The sequence below is a fragment of the Chenopodium album genome, chromosome 6, assembly GCF_948465745.1.
Source record: "Chenopodium album chromosome 6, dcCheAlbu1.1, whole genome shotgun sequence".
Lineage (NCBI taxonomy): Eukaryota > Viridiplantae > Streptophyta > Magnoliopsida > Caryophyllales > Amaranthaceae > Chenopodium > Chenopodium album.
This window is the reverse complement of record NC_137839.1, coordinates 10,653,948-10,671,905: the sequence shown is the minus strand read 5'-3', so window position 1 is coordinate 10,671,905 and position 17,958 is coordinate 10,653,948. Positions and strand designations below refer to the sequence as shown.

At 44.9% G+C, this 17,958-nt stretch overlaps 1 pseudogene; it reads left to right on the top strand.

The window, feature by feature from the left end:
• The first annotated feature begins 13,082 nt into the window (after positions 1 to 13,082).
• On the top strand, positions 13,083 to 16,234 carry LOC145635843 (putative calcium-transporting ATPase 13, plasma membrane-type pseudogene; annotated as a pseudogene).
• Positions 16,235 to 17,958: the final 1,724 nt, after the last annotated feature.

Genomic DNA, 17,958 nt, shown 5'->3' with positions numbered 1-17,958 from the left:
ATTGTAAAAGTCAAATTTTCCTTTTATCTTTATTACTCCGTATTAAATTGTTAATGTGTAATTAAAAATAGTTAATACACATTTTTAAAAAATAATACTATTACTGTTTTGGGTGTTTTTGTCCCTCGGGAGAGTTACGTCACGAAGACTGATCCGGGATGAGCTGTACCTGCAAAACAAACGGAGACACCTGCTGGGTGGTGCTCCGCCTCCAACGATCAAGTTAGTAACTTGAAACGGAATAAAGAGTACGGAAATTTAGGTGGGGATCTGCTTGGATTCCAAGCTCAGGTGTTTCTCTGATGTAAGAGAAAGCGGGTGTAATAAATGGTAAAACGTACCCTCGAAATGAGGGATATCTCCCTATTTATAGGGTCTTTGGGAATTGTGCCCCTGATTAGGTCGCTGAACCCTAATCATTGGTGGGCTGCACCGTTTTGCGGCATTCTTGGGATTTGGGCCTGAAGGCCGCCTTTTCCCTTGATTTCTGGAATGACACGTGCCAAGCAGGGAATGGTTCATTCTAGACCAATCGGGGGCTGACACGTGTCAGCTTCTGATTGGGCCACGTGGCAGGGTGAAATTACCCTAAACATTTGCCCCTCACAAATGTGACGTGGCACGCCACGTGGCATCTGTGACACATGTCACGCTTCGGTTGGCGGTAATTTTACCGTTACAGAGTAACCGTTCACCTTCCGGGTAAATTACGGAAATGCCCCCATATTTACACTCTATATATAGCCGTTTTACCCTCATAATTTTGTACGTTTACAAAAATTTTCTAGAGAGAAACTTTGAGAGAGCAGAAGTCATCCGTTTGAGTCAGGCGCGAGCAAGAAACTTTGTTCTTCCGCAACCCAGCCGGACCCGCCTTCCTTCAGATATCAAATCCAAAGGTATCGTCTCTGTCTTTCTCAGCTCTTTTCTTTTTTCACCGCTTGTACATATTTCTTGCAATAAATGGATGCATCACCAACACACACGGCACAGCCTAGGTTAGAGTCCAGCCGGTCACCAGGGACGGCTGACTCTAGGACTGGGAGTGCCGGCTCGGGGTGTTGGGACCACCCTTTGCCATGGATTCCGACCAGTTATGTGTTTGTGCAGGACACCATGGCTCGGACAATGCAGACGGCCACTGATCCAAATTACAGAGGCGAAGGCTCAGGCGGCCAAGCGCCTGAGGGAGAAACGTCTGGTCAGGGAGACCAGACGGCTCTGGAGAGATCCCCTCCGCGCGCCCCTTCAACCCCTGCTGACTCTTTCTTGGAAGAGTGCGACCAAGGCGGCGACGAGGCCGCCTCTGCCCCCATAAACCAAAGCGAGGGAGAGACGGAGAGCGACAGCTCCGCCTCTACCTCCGAGAGCAGCGATGACTTGCCCCCTCTTCCGGATAGCGAGGAGGAAGAAAGGAAAAAGTGGGGTGAGAAGGAAGATCCCTTCAGAATCCACGTCTCCTCCAAGGGCCGAATCCAGATGGGGGAGAGCTTAGAGAACTTCAAGAAAATGCACCCGCTTGGAGACGGGTATAAGATCCGGGTGCCGCCTGAGCTGGGCACCATCGCCTGGGGGGATGATCAAGAGAACGCCAACAGCTATTTTGGCTCGTTCAAAGCTGGTCTTCGCTTCCCCCTTCACCAGGCGGTGAAGGCAATTTTGAGAGGCTACGGCCTCGGGCTCTGGCAACTTACCCCCAACTCCTGGACAAACATTCTGGGGTATGTTTCCGCCTGCGAGTTCCAAGGGCTTAACCCCGGCTGGGAGGCTTTTGCCAGCATGCACTACCTCAGTAGGAGCCCAGGCGGCTGGAGGGCGTGGTATACTCTAACCACACAGCCGCAATACATGATGACCTTGGACAAGGTCTCCAAATTCGATGGCTGGAAGCACAGGTTCTACCTGATGTCAGCCCCAACCAGACGGGAAAACTATGAATTCCGTCTGTACAATAAGAAGCCCGACTTGTTGGGCAGGAAGTGCGCTCTTCCCCGGATCCCAGAGGAAGACTTTGACAAAATAATCGAGGCAGACTTTTTCGGCCTCACAGACGCAACTCTGTCGACCGGGGAAACAATAAAAGTCCCAAAGAACTGGATTCCCAAGAGCGCCTGGTTCAGGGATGAATGTTTCTTAGCCGCCTGTGGGCTAGGACAAATGTTTAATAAACGTATGCACCTGAGTTCATACCGTCTGTAGTATTTTTCTATCGGAATTGATTTATGATTTTGACCAATTTCTTTCTTTTTGCAGAAGAAGCACTAGACATGCTGCAGACGGAGAAAACTCCCAAGCGGTCTTCTGCAGCCATCCGCAAAGAGCTTGCGGAGAAAGCTGCGGCCGAGCTCAGGGCCAAGGTATTGAGCGCCTGACCCCTTAAGTTTATTTTAAAAATTATCTTGTCCGGATACTAACCCTGACTTGTTTATTTTCACAGGGGGGAGAAGTTGGGAAATCATTTGAGAAAAGCCTCAAACGGGCTAGAGAGGAGGCCCCAGCCGCCCTTAACAAGATAAAGAAGTCCGCCTCTGCGTCAACTCCTGGCGCCTCAGCCGGGGCTAAAACGATGCGGATATCGGGGCGACTCGAGAAGGTAGGCGGCAGCGTGTGCCTTGATCTTGCCAACCCCTCAGCAGCCGCGGGGTTCACCACGCCCGCAAGCGTCTTCCGCTTGGCCGGCTCTGAAGGTAAGAACCCTTTTGAATCCCCGCTTGAGCTGGGGTGGCCTTTACGGGTGAAATCCCACTCCCAACAGACGTCATCCTCAGACGGTCGGCAACAAATAGGTGCTGCCTTAGTTTCGCACTCATCACGTATTGATTGTGGTGCAGATCAATCTCCCCGCTGGCCAGACGTCCAGAAGCATGCCAAGGCCATGCTGGAGGCCGTCCGGAAGAGGGATAAGGACAATATCCCTGGGATAGAGACGTTCAACCTTGAACGCATTCTGTCCCTTCTGGCTGAGGTAAGAAACTTGTCAATTCAATGTTACTTTTTTCCAAGTGTTTCACCCCGCCTGTAATTCTTATACCGCCTGCTTTTTGCAGGCCATGCTGCGAGTGGACGGGCTCAAACGTCCTTATTCCCGCAAACGGGAAGAGGTAAAAAGGGCCAAGAAGTCCGCCATAGACGCTGATAATATTGCTTTCCACTCAACTATCGTAAATGAACTTGAAACTAAAGCAATAATTATGACACAGGCGTCTAGAATCCAGCAGCTGGAGCTAGATCTGAAGGCGGCCGACCAGCGGGTAACGGATGCTGAGACGGTCAAGAAGGGAGCGGAGGAGGCCCATAAGAAAGCAGACGAGAGCGCCAAACAGGCTGAAGAGGCGCTCAAGAAGACCCAGGCGGACCTTGGCAAACTGAAATCCAAGGTTGAGAGGCTGGAGAAGGATGCTGCTCAAGCTCATAAAAACTTTGCAGCAACCCTGGAGGCGGAGCAAAACCGCCTTGTTGCTGAGAGTGATGCTGACAACGACGCCCGTATGAAGATTGCTTGGGCTGCCTTGTATCCAGACGCTGATTATAGCATCTGGACAATGGCGCACAGCTATGCCGAGTACGTGGTGTACTTGAGAGAGCAAGGCGAGCCAGAGCCTGCCTCCTTTGAAGCCTGGCTCAGCAACAAAGAGCCGTCCGCGCCTGAGCTTCCTGGTCCTGGTGAAGCGCAGGAAATTCCCTCAGACAATGAGGAGAAGGGAGAGGACCAGGAGGCTCCGTCTGCAGGCCAGAAGTGACCCTTCAGCGGCAGTATGCCAATCTTTGCTTTCCTTTAATTTTCTTTTTATTCAGCGGCTGTATGCCAAAACTTACTTTTTCCGGCCTGCGTGCCGAGTATCCTTGTATTTACCGGCTATGGAGCCGGGTTAATTAACAATTACTTTCTCCCGGACGGAGTCCGGTTAACATTTGATCCATTGCAACCGTTTGGTTGAATGGACTTTTATGAAATGCACCGACTAAGTCGATTTTGATCATTTTGCATTTGAATTTTTAATTTTTTATTTTTGCCTAACTTATGAAAAGCATGCGGCGATTTCTTGCCTAACTAGTCAATAGTCTGGCTGTCCTTGCCCCTGGACGGCTGTGTGATTGGTTTCAATTGGAGCTGGTTGATTGGCTTGAAAACGTCTGATGCTGCAAAGAGCATGATATTTTTGTAAGTCAATCAATCACAGTAGTGATTGCCCCAAACCAAGTGCACAGCCGTACACCAACATGCGTTTCAGTCACTACCCAGACGGCTTATGCCCGTCTTGGTAGAGATTTCATAGCCATTGAACTCTTGCCCCAATTGGGGTGAGGTGCAATTTTTGGAATAAATAACCTAAGTGAGAACTTCAGTCGGTGACCGACTGATGCCTATGGGCATCCGGTATTTAGCAACTTATTCGTTCTTCGTAGGTTATTTCGGTCAGACGGCTATGAGTTGACCAATTTGGTCGTTCAATTTTTGCCGTCTGCATGGACACGTAGAACCGACAGAATCTGTTCTCTGCGACGATTGCACCCGGAGGGGTGTCGCCGGACACCTTTGTCCATGTTGGGACAGGCGATTTTATAAAAAGAGCAACCTTCCGGCCATTTTAGCCTCTGGTCTTGTTTAAGACCGGTCGTGTAGCCACTAAACGTTTTTGTGCTTAGTTTCTTAATCAGTGTTGAATTTAAACTAAGTATCGAACTTGGTTTTTTAAACAAACGAGTCTGTCTGGGTATTACCCAGACGGACGGGCAAATACTTGGTCATGCTAAGTATCAAACTTAGTTAGATAAATGGAGAATCCGTCTGAGTATTACCCAGGCGGATAGTCAAGTAGTTGAATAAACAAAGTATCCAACTTAAATTGGAGAATCCGTCTGAGTATTACCCAGGCAGATAGTCAAGCAGTTGAATAAACAAAGTATCCAACTTAAATAAACAAGGGATCCGAGCATTACCCAAGCAGATAAACAAATGTAACCTTCACTAAGTATCGAACTTAGTTAGGTAGATGGGGAATCCGCCTGGATATTACCCGGATGGATAATCAAACAATAATTTTGCAAACAAAGTCTGAATCTTCATTAACTGACTCACTGTTTACAAAAAGTTTACATTCTCAGAAGTAGTACTTTTTTAGATTGTCTACATTCCAAGTTCTAGGCAGGCATCTGCCGTCTGGAGTTTCCAGGCGGTAGGTGTCGTCCCTTACTTATTCATAGATCCGGTAGGGACCTTCCCAATTTGGTGTTAGCTTTCCCAACTCATTGGCCCTACCGGTTGCCTCCATTTTTCGTAACACTAAGTCGTCAACTTTCAAAGGACGCTTGTGTACTTTTTTGTTGTAGGCTCTAGTCATTCTTAGACGGTAAATCTCATGACGCAAGGCGGCATTGCCCCGGCGCTCTGGGAGTGAATCCAATGCCAGGCGCATTGCTTCCCAATTTGCCTCTTCATCATACAGCATGACTCTGAGAGTCGGCTCGTAGTGTTCGATGGGCAAGACGACCTCAGCACCGTAAACCATGAGAAATGGGGTTTCACCGGTTGCCCCTTTCGCCGTTGTCCGGATGGCCCATAGGACATGGATTAATTCTTCTGCCCATAAGCCACCGGCTCTTTCTATTTTCTTTTTAATGCCGTCTGAGATAAGTTTGTTAAAAGCTTCAACTTGGCCGTTTGCTTGGGGCCTGCCAACAGATGCAAAACAACTTGAGATCCCCTGATCTCCCAACCAAGTTTTTAGCTGAGGCGTCTCAAACTGAGGACCATTATCAAACACCATAGACATGGGTACCCCGTACCGGGTGATAACATTCTTCCAGATGAAGGAAATGACGTCTGAGGTCTTGATGTTTTTAACCGCCTCAGCCTCAACCCACTTGGTGAAATAATCCACAGCCACTAAGATATAGCGCTTTCCGCCTGGAGCAGGCGTGTAGGGACCCAGAATGTCCATACCCCACTTTGCAAACGGGATTGGACTGTGGATGGCCGTCAGATCAGTAGCCGGACGATGAATAAGTTTTCCAAACTTTTGGCACTTGTCACATTTTTTCACCAATTCCTTGGCGTCTGCCTCAAGAGTGGGCCAAAAGTAATGTCGTCTGGCTCTGACGGCTAGGGACCTGCCGCCTATGTGGGAGGCGCAGAATCCCGAGTGCAAGTCTTCGAGAACTTCTTTCCCTTTTTCTGGGGTGACACACTTCAACAAAGGCTTCAGAAACCCCGCCTTGAAGAGTTCTCCATTTTTCAACTCGAAGCTTGCAGCTCGCTTCTTTAGGACGGCTGCTTCCTGTGGCGAATCAGGAAGTGTGCCGTCTGAGAGATAAGCCCGGATGCCATCCATCCAGGTAGAGCTTCGGTCCAAAACTCCAATGGGATCTTCATTGATGCTTCTCTTTTCCAGAACTTCCCAAAAGATAGACCGAGGCGTATCATGGCAGGCGGAAGATGCCAGTTTTGACAACGCATCCGCCTGGTTATTTTCAGACCTAGGCACTTGGTTCAGCCGGAATTCCTCAAGTGCCCCGGCCTCCTCTTTGATTGCCTGAAGATATTTGATCATAGCCGGATGGGTAGCCTCATAACTTCCCTCATACTGGCTAACAACCAATTGAGAATCAGAGTAAGCGTCAATTTTCATGGCCCCCGCCGCCTTACATATACGCATGCCGGCTAGCAGGGCTTCATATTCCGCCTCATTGTTAGAGGCCTGAAACTTGAAGCGTAGTGCATACTCAAATCTGTCTCCTTCAGGAGACTCATCAATTACGCCTGCACCACAACCGTTCTTTGTAGAGCTCCTGTCTACATACACTTTCCAGACCTGATCAAGATTATCCGGAGCCACCGGACGAGTCATTTCTACAATGAAGTTGGCAAACGCCTGACCCTTCACTGCCTTTCTTGGTTCGTAAGTGATTTCAAGACTTTGCATTTCAATAGCCCATTTCAACATTCTCCCGGATGAGTCCAAAGTAGACATTGGCCGCTTGAGTGGTTGGTCCGTGTAGATCACCACCGGATGTGCCAAAAAGTAAGGCTTTAATTTTTTAAATGCCATATACAAAGCAAGACCAAATTTTTCAACCATGGGGTACCGGAGTTCAGCATTTTTAAGAACATGGCTAATGAAGTAAACCGGGAGCTGCACGCCGTCTCGCTCAGCAAGGAGAACGGCACTGATGGGCATGGTCTGAGACGGCTAAGTACATGTACAACGTCTCCCTAGGCAAAGGACTGACCAACCTAGGCAGAGAGTGTAAATTCTCTTTCAACCTCTGGAACGCCGTCTCAGCATCATCCCCCCATTCAAATCTAGTCTTCTTCCTGATTGCTTGGAAGAAGTAGAGGCATTTGTCGCCTGACCGGCTGAGGAATCTTCCCAAGGCGGCCAGGCAACCGGTGAGTCTCTGGACTTCCTTGACAGAACGGGGTGACTTCATGTCAATCACCGCCTGTATCTTCTCAGGGTTAGCCTCTATCCCCCTTTGATCAATCAGGAATCCGAGAAACTTCCCAGACTCAACACCAAAGACGCATTTCTTAGGATTTAACATAACCTTATGCCGCCTGAGTGTGGTGAAGGTTTCTCGGAGATCAGCAAGGTGATCCGCCTGCTGCTTGGATTTGACTATCATGTCATCAATGTACGCCTCCACATTCCTCCCAATCTGATTAACAAAGACCGTATTAATCATCCGTTGGAAAGTGGCAGGCGCATTTTTCAAGCCAAACGACATCACAGTATAACAGAATAACCCCTGATCAGTGACGAAGGCCGTCTTCTCTTGATCTTTTTTACACAGGGGTATCTGATGGAAGCCGGAATAGGCATCCATAAAACTCATCAAGGCGTGGCCGGTTGTAGAGTCGACCAGACTGTCGATCTTTGGAAGCGGATAACTGTCCTTTGGACACGCCTTGTTGAGGTCTGTGTAATCAACACACATGCGCCAGGTCCCATTCGGTTTCTTAACAAGGACCACATTGGCCACCCAGTCGGGAAAATTACAAGGCCGAATGAACCTGGCATCTAGCAGCTTTTTGACTTCGGCAGCTGCCGCCTGACTTCTTTCCTCGCCGTGGTTTCTTTTCTTTTGCCGGATGGGCTTCTTTTTGGGATCCACGGCGAGTTTGTGGACAGCGAGATCCGGGCTGACGCCTGGCATCTCTTCCACTTCAAAGGCAAAAATGTCTTTGAATTCTTTCAGCATAAGGTGCAAGCTTGCACCCAAAGTAGCATTAGCAACCGTCCCAACCTTAATAGTACGTTCTGGACGGCTGTCATCCAGAACGAGATCAATGCTTTCGCCAGCCGGTTGGGGACGGAGCTCATCTGACCGTTCACCGGTCAGTGATTGCTATTTTTTCTCTTTCTTCACCTCCACCAGCAGAGGTGCCTTTCTTTTCTTACCGGCTGCTGGTGGGGCGGGAGCTGGGTCGGCATCCTTGACATTGTCGAGGTCTATTGGTTCCTGACCGCCTGGGGCCACGGTATATCGAACGGCTGAGAGATAGCACTCTCGGGTCGTCTTCTGATCCCCATTCAAGGAACCAACAGAGCCGTCATCCCTCTCATACTTGATGAGCATGAGGGAAGGGATGATTACCGCCTTGGCTACGTTGAGGGTTGGCCTGCCAAGAATGATGTTATAGGCGGTCAACTCCTCAACGACCAAGAATCTGACGACAATGTGTCGTCCCTGGCCTTTCTCCCCCAGCCGGATGGGTAAGTCAATTCTCCCGGCTGGGTAGACCATCCCACCCCCGAAACCAACCAAGGGATGGGTGACCGGATGCATGCTGCTGACATTGTATTTCAGCTTTTGCAGGCACCAGAGGCTGATGATGTTTGATGAGCTGCCGGTGTCTATAAGGATCCGTCCAACCAGCTGGTTGGCAACCTTACATTCAATGACCACCGGGTCATCATGCGGGCGGCGGACGCTGCCCCTGTCCTTCTCAATGATCCAGACATCTGGGAAGGAGGAGCTGGCTTCCGCCTGCTCATCATCATCTTTGTCCATCTTTCAAAGATGGCTCTTGGTGCCCCGGATGGTAGGGCCACCACATGAGAACCAGCCTGCTATAGTGTAGACCGGCTCCTTGTCGGTATCCGAACTACTAGCAGGCTGGGGGGTAGTCTTGGAGGACTGACCCTTGTTTTTCTTTTTTGCCCCGGCTGGGGACTTAGAAATGTAGGACTTCAACAGCCCTTTTGTCAGCCAGACGGTCCAACGCACGCTGAAGACTGAAGCAGTCGTTGGTGTCATGGCCAACCTCCTCATGGAACTGACAGAATTTATTCTTGTTCCGCGACTGGACAGAACTCTTCATAGGATTCGGCTTCTCAATGGACAGCCGGTCCTTTACCTCCATGGGGATGGAGTTGGAGTCTTTGTTAAACTCGTACTTGGGGACGTACGGTTTAAACTCTTTCTTTTTCTTCTGGGACGGCTGGTCAGAGTCACTAACCGCCCAGACTTCTTTTCTCTTCTTGCTCTCTTCTTTCTTTTTTGTCGGCTGAGCAGGCCGGTTGTCTTTCTGCTTGTCAGACTTCTTAGAGTCCGACTGGCTACCAGGCGAGCAGAGGTCGGTAGCTTAAATATAGCTTTCCGCCTCCCTCAGGGCCGCCTGTAAGGTGAAAGCCCCTTTTCTGACGAGGTCGAACTTAAAGGTCGACCCGTCTCTCAGACCCTTAAAAAAGTCTGTAAAAGCTACCTCGTCAGACAGTCCTTGAATCTGGATTCTTATCAAATTGAACCGCCTGACATATGAGCGCAGCCCTTCTCTCTCTCCCTGCTTAACAGTGCTCAAATCAAGGCTCGTTTTCTTAGCAGGGATGTTCATTGAGAAGTTGGAAGTAAACAGGAAGGCGAGCTTCCTGAAGCTATCGATGGATCCGGCTGGCAGATTGCCAAACCATTGTTGGGCAATGCCCTTCAATGTAGCCGGGAAACACCGACACCAGGTGGCATCATCCAACCCCTGCAAATACATGAGGTTGGTGTACGCCATGAGGTGGTCTTCCGGGTTGGAGGTACCATCATAGGTACCAACCAACACATTCTTAACCTTGGCCGGCTGAGCCGCCTCGGTTATCTCCCGAGTGAACGCTGAAGGTTGTTCACCCAGGCGCAGCAGGCGAAGCTGCCAGTCCAATGGTTGGACGTTTGGGTATGCCGCCTGACCCCCAAAGAAGGCCGGTTGCATGAAGTGAGGAGGATACTGCCCGTAGGCCTGAGTAGGCACATACGGGACAGCTCCGATCATATGAGGGCCAGTATGGACGGTATTACCGCCCGTCCGACTCTCATGCAAGGAAGGTGCACTTCCTGCAGAAATGTTGTTGAAGCTGTCTGGGAAATTCGACGTTGAAGCCGACTCAGACAGCGATGGATTTCCCTTCTGGTTGATGATTTCCCGGGCATCAAGAGTTGATTTTTTACTTCTCACCGGCTGCTGAGGCCGGCGAGTGTTATTGGTGTTCCCCTCAGGAAGGAGAATTTTTGACCAATCAATGGTCCCGGCTGCCTTCTCCTTTGGATGGGGAGTGGGCTGCCGGTTTCTGACTGACTTCCCCTTCTCTGGAGGAGTCTTCTTCGCCGACTGGCCTTTACTTGGAATAGCCCTGCTTTTGGTGATCAGCTCTTTAATTTCACCCTTGAAACTCGTCATGAACCTCATGAGTTCGTCTCGGGTGACAGGGGCTGATCCAGCTGCCGTTTGGGTTGCCCCTTCCGGCTGCCCAGGGGGTCTGCTCGGACCCGCCTGGGAGGCGCCCCGCTCCAGAGTCTCTCTGGGCCGGATGCGCTTGACTCTAAGAGAGCCGTCTTCGGCTGTAGAGGTTTCGACCTGAGGATCCTCATCCTCCTCATGGTCTGTAAAAACTTCTGGGTCTTCACCCAGACGGTTAGGGGGTGGTACAGACTCTTGAACCATCTTCGAGGTACTCTCCCCACAGACGGCGCCAAATGTTTTGGGTGTTTTTGTCCCTCGGGAGAGTTACGTCACAAAGACTGATCCGGGATGAGCTGTACCTGCAAAACAAACGGAGACACCTGCTGGGTGGTGCTCCGCCTCCAACGATCAAGTTAGTAACTTGAAACGGAATAAAGAGTACGGAAATTTAGGTGGGGATCTGCTTGGATTCCAAGCTCAGGTGTTTCTCTTATGTAAGAGAAAGCGGGTGTAATAAATGGTAAAACGTACCCTCGAAATGAGGGATATCTCCCTATTTATAGGGTCTTTGGGAATTGTGCCCCTGATTAGGTCGCTGAACCCTAATCATTGGTGGGCTGCGCCGTTTTGCGGTATTCTCGGGATTTGGGCCTGAAGGCCGCCTTTTCCCTTGATTTCTGGAATGACACGTGCCAAGCAGGGAATGGTTCATTCTAGACCAATCGGGGGCTGACACGTGTCAGCTTCTGATTGGGCCACGTGGCAGGGTGAAAATACCCTAAACAAGTACGATTGTAAATTATGAAACGAAAGGGGTATCAATTAACAAGCTTACCCGAAAAATAGGAAGTTTCTCACGGGTGGAGAAGTAATTACTCCGTTACAGCGTTACTCATACCATCAATTAACCTATACTAAAAGCGAACCTAAAGTGACACTTGTCACGATGTTATAAAAAATTTTCCCACCTTTTTATCTTTTTTTTTTTTTTTTTTTTTTTTTTTTTTTGCCAAATTTTAATGACTTCCATTTTATAACCTACCATAATACTTATTTCCATTTTGACAACACCTTTAATCCAATCATACTCAATTTAATTTTTTTTTATTATTATTTTTCAACATATATTTTATATACTATAAATCTTTTTTTTTTTTTTTTTTGAAAACTATATACTATAAATCTTTTAGTTACAAATATACTAACATAGTTTAAAATTAAGCTATTGACATATTTCATCATCCAAGATTATCATAATATTATTATAATATTTTTCCTCCGACTTAAAATTTATTTTAATTAAAATAGGAATAATAATTTTGGTAGGATACTTTGTATACATCTTACAAATATACATAACGTTTATATGAACAACTGAACAAAATCATTTTATTAAGGGCTTGTTTAGCATCAGTTTTGGTTTTTAGTTTCCTGATTTTTTAAAAACCAAAAACCAAAAATAGGAAACAAGAAAAAGGTGTTTTCACTTTTCTGTTGTCAGTTTTCAAAATTATCATAATTTTAATAAGTTTATATAATTTTTGATTCATTATGGGACACATATCATATACTTTTAAAACAAAAAACAGAAAACCACAACAATGCCAAACGAACCCTAAATTATGCTCCTCCGTTTTTTTATAAGTTATGGTTGAATTTGCACATATGTTGAGACACAACTTTGACATCAATATCTTTAATTAGAGACTATTATTTTGTTTCCATTTTTTTTTTTGGATAAATTTGTTAAATTAACACCATTTTTTATAAATTTTGTTGTAAAGTTTAATTATAAACGTGCATGGCACGTGCATGGCACGGGATTTAACCTAGTATTTTTCTAAGCGTGTATTAGTCAAACATAATATTTCAACGCCAAAAGAAAGAAAATTTGCTTCTCCGTATTAGTTCCACCAAAATTCCCACTTCCGGCAAAAGCGGCAACCAAAATTCCCACTTCCGGCAAAAGCGGCAAAACACTATTTAAAGCATTCATAGTCGACTTCACTGATTACGTACCTACGAAGGACCATTACTTCATATACAAGTCTTAAAAAATTGTTCCTTTTTAACATGCATAACACTACATATATATATGGACATGAATAAACATTTATAGCACCACCCCTTCCCTCCAAATTCACCAATATTTTGCTCACATTTTATGTTACACAAAATCAAAATAATAACACTTCACATAATATTTCCCATAAGCAGCTTCACCCTTCAAACCAAAGCTGGCCTAATAGAGCATCCGGCCTGCTAGTAGTAACTCAACAACAACAACATTTGCCTTTACGATTACATTTTTCATACTACGAACAACAAATATACCATTTTTGTAATACAAACGACAAATATATATATCGGCCTAGTGAATCTTACTCCTTTGTGTGTGTTTTTTAACCAAGGCATGTCGAATTTGATGCATGTAAACATGGCCTCCATAGAGTTTTTATTGAAGGTACCTGAAAACCTCAGCAAACCCAGTAAAAGGTGGCGGCGTGCTGTTGCTACCATCTACTATTCAAGAGCCCTCCTCTCTGTAGCCCCCCAAAAGAAACGTGGATATAATGAGCCCGGTAAGTTATTACATTCTTCTTCTTACACTATCTTAAGCCTTGAACCACAACAACTGTTCTCGAATGTAGATCAAAAATCCCTTAGTAATCTTACCAAACAGAAAAACCTCCAACAACTTCAAGAGTCTGGTGGGGTAGACTCTATAGCTTCTGCTCTCAAAACAAATCTTAATGACGGTATTCATGGTGATGAGCAAGACCTTGTAAATCGCCATGAAGCCTTTGGCACAAACACGTACAAAAAACCACCTTCTCAAGGGTTATTTCACTTTGTGTGGGAAGCCTTTAAAGACTTCACCATCCTTATTCTTCTGTTCTGTGCTGCTCTTTCTCTTGGTTTTGGAATCAAACAGAAAGGACCGAAAGAGGGATGGAATGATGGAGGAAGCATATTTGTGGCCGTTTTCCTTGTCATCATTGTATCTTCTATGAGTAATTTCAGACAGAGTAAACAGTTTGAAAAGCTTTCCAAACAAAGCAATAACATCAAGATAGATGTAATAAGAGGTGGGCGACGACAACAAGTTTCAATACATGAGATTGTTGTTGGAGACATTGTCTGCTTGAACACTGGAGATCAAGTACCAGCTGATGGCTTGTTCGTCGATGGTCATTCATTACAAGTTGATGAGTCTAGCATGACAGGGGAGAGTGATCATGTGGGCATTGACAGAGTTCAAAATCCGTACTTAGTCTCAGGGACTAAGGTTGCAGATGGTTATGGTAAGATGCTCGTCACCTCAGTTGGAATGAATACAGTGTGGGGACAGCTGATGAGTTCTGCAAGCCGAAACACAGATGAACAAACACCATTACAAGCTCGGCTTAACAAGCTAACTTCCTCTATCGGTAAGCTTGGTTTGGCTGTGGCTTTCCTAGTACTAGTAGTATTGTTGGTACGATACTTCACAGGGAATACCAAAGATGAGAGTGGCAGAAGAGAATTCAATGGAAGCAAAACGAATGTGAACGATGTGCTTAATGCTGTCGTCAGAATAGTTGCAGCTGCTGTTACGATTGTTGTGGTTGCAATCCCTGAGGGACTGCCACTGGCCGTCACCCTCACACTTGCTTATTCAATGAAGAGAATGATGGCTGATCAGGCTATGGTTCGTAAACTCTCAGCATGTGAGACAATGGGTTCTGCTACCACCATTTGCACAGACAAGACAGGAACTCTCACTCAGAACCAGATGAAGGTCACAAAAGTCTGGTTGGGCCAGAATCTTATTGAACAAGGCACAACCTCTGAGATTGATGCTGCAATTCTTGCATTCATCCAACAAGGCGTTGGGCTCAACACCACAGGAAGTGTCTACAAGAGTTCATCTTCAAGCTCAGATTACGAGTTCTCAGGCAGCCCTACAGAGAGGGCCCTACTCTCTTGGGCCGTGTTGGAGCTCAACATGGACATGCAGAAGCTGAACCAGGGTTGTACAATCCTTCATGTAGAAGCCTTCAATTCACAGAAGAAAAGAAGTGGGGTGCTAATAAAAGATAAAGAAAACAATAAACTTTATGTACACTGGAAAGGTGCAGCTGAAATGATACTAGATAAATGCTCCTCTTACTATGATGCATCAGGAAATTTGAAGCCTATGAAAGATAAGGCAAAGGAAACTTTCGAGCAAATAATTCAAAGTATGGCAGCTAGCAGCCTGAGATGCATTGCCTTTGCTCACAAAGAAGTAGTACACAAGGAAGATGAAGAAATGGATCAAGAAAAGCTCACAGATGATGGTCTGACGTTGCTTGGAATGGTAGGTCTCAAGGACCCGTGTAGACCTGGGGTAAAGAAGGCTGTTGAAGACTGTCAAAATGCCGGAGTAAACATCAAGATGATTACGGGGGACAATGTTTTCACTGCACGAGCAATAGCCGTTGAATGTGGGATATTGCAGCCTGGTGACGACATTAACAATGCTGTTGTTGAGGGTCCTGAATTTCGGAGCTACACAGATGAGGAAAGAAGCGAGAAAGTAGACAAGATACGCGTCATGGCTAGATCCTCTCCTTTTGATAAGCTTCTTATGGTGCAATGCCTCAAACAGAAAGGTCATGTGGTTGCAGTAACAGGAGACGGCACAAACGATGCACCAGCATTGAAAGAGGCAGACATAGGGCTCTCCATGGGAATACAAGGGACCGAAGTTGCAAAAGAGAGCTCAGATATCGTCATCCTGGATGATAATTTTGCTTCAGTAGCAACAGTTTTAAATTGGGGTAGATGTGTTTACAACAACATTCAAAAGTTCATCCAGTTCCAGCTTACTGTAAATGTTGCTGCTCTGACGATCAACTTTGTAGCAGCAGTTTCAGCAGGTGAGGTTCCACTAACCGCGGTTCAACTCTTATGGGTCAATTTGATAATGGACACCTTAGGTGCCTTAGCCCTTGCAACTGAGAAGCCAGCAAAAGAATTGATGGACAAAGCACCTGTTGGAAGAACGGAGCCACTCATCACCAACGTAATGTGGAGAAACCTGATGTCTCAAGCCCTATACCAGATAGCAGTCCTCTTGACCTTACAGTTTAAGGGAGAATCGATCTTTCGCGTAGGAAGCAAGGTGAAGGATACACTCCTATTCAATACCTTTGTGTTGTGCCAGGTTTTCAATGAATTTAATGCAAGGAAGCTGGAGAAGAAGAATATCTTTGAAGGGATACACAAGAACAGGCTATTCCTAGCCATCATTGCCATAACCATTATCCTCCAGGTGGTGATGGTTGAATTCCTAAAGAAATTCGCGAATACAGAAAGATTAAACTGGGGACAGTGGGGTGTTTGTATCGGAATTGCAGCAGTGTCATGGCCTCTAGGGTGGCTCGTTAAGTTCATACCTGTCGCAGACAAACCATTTTTTAGCTACATCAAATGGCAGAACACATGCTTCTGGAAGAATACTAGATAGGATTATTTACAGAACAGTTAGAATTATTGAAATTCTTTTATTGCTTTATTGTTTGTATAATTTACTATTATGTAACAGAGATTTATTTTGTTCAGATTTATTGATGTGAGCTGCAGTCAGCGTCTTATTATATAAAAAATATACTTGTATATAATTATGATCGATTGCTTCCTAAACTTAGTTAAGATTAAAACAATACTTCGCTCTCATTATCTAGTTTTCTGATGGCAAAATATGATGCAGAGAAACACATAAACAAGCAAGCAGCAGTCCATGATCTCCACAGTAGTCCTATTCCACACCCAAAACGTCGTATGACCACATAGAACTGATAAAAGTGACTAAAATGATGCTTATTATATACACAACGACATTAAGACTACATTGGTAACCAAAATTCGGTGAAGCTACAGCTGATCCTATTGTACTTATCACTCATTAGCGAAACTGATGGGAAATTATAAAAAGACAGCTTCATATGTATACGTGTGAACTACTTGTCTATTTCCATGCTTGTTCTAGATTGTACCACCTACTTTGTGTTTCTAGTTTGAAATTTGATGCTTATAATTTCAAATTCCCACTACAATTTACGGTTAAATAAGCAATATAGAAAGAAATTTAATACCAGATTTCCCTCCTAACATAATACATCCATTAAAATCAACTTTGTGGCAAATTGTAGGATACCTAACTTCAGGGTGAACCAAGCCTTACCATCTATAATTGTTGACATCCACAATTGTAGAACACTCATGTTGCTATGTTAGTATGTTGCCCTGTGTCGACAAATAAAATTCAAGTTATAAACTCCCTATGTCCAGAATTAATTGTCGTATACTAAGTCAAGTAACACGATGGCACGATCAACTTAACTACTACCTTCGATTTTTATTATTTGCAACTTTAGGGTATTATCTATGAGATATAAAATATTCCAAAGTTGCAAGTAATAAAAATCGGAGGTAGTATTATTTCACCCTCACGTCAAGAGAATAGCTCCTTAAGTCACGCGTGCATATACATAAAGTATTGTTTGATTGCCATGAGAATTAAATTTCCGCAGGCATTTGTATTTCATTGAAATTAAAATCCCACATCAAATTTTCTAGGAATTGGCTAAATTTATTTGGTTGTTACAAATCATGAGTATTGGATCCATGGTTTGTGGGCATTGGAGATTTCCATAATTTACCCTTCTCACATTTTCACTTTAACTATAACTAAAAAAAAAAAAAAAACTATTTCCAAATTCACATGAATTTTCAATTCTCCAAATTTTTTTGTGCAACCAAATAAACCCTACTTGTATCATGCATTGCAACTAATCTACCACTACAATGATAAATTAGAACAAAGTATATACGAGTATATTGAATTTTACATTTAAATATAAAAATGAGAAAGTGAGAAAATGAATTGGACCTTAAAATCGAAAGAAGTTGAGCAGTTAGTGTCCAGTTTCCAGATTTGCGGTATGAAATACAAGCAGAAGGTTATGCCAAAAACAGAGAAGTGAAAGAGAGAGTGGATAACATGACAAATTGAACAAGATGGTGGACCATGAGAGATAGATAATGAAAGGCCATTTTGTCAAAATCAATGGAAATTTGATGGTTTTTTTCTTTTTTTCTTTTTTTTTTTTTTTTAGGGTTCTTCTAAAAAAAAAAAAACTTATTCAAACAAATTGTTCTCTACTTCTCTAAACTTTATTTTTGATGAATTATAATTAATTTTATTAAATTGAAATTTTGTTGTTTAACCTAAATTATTTTTTTTACTACGGAGTAGTAAA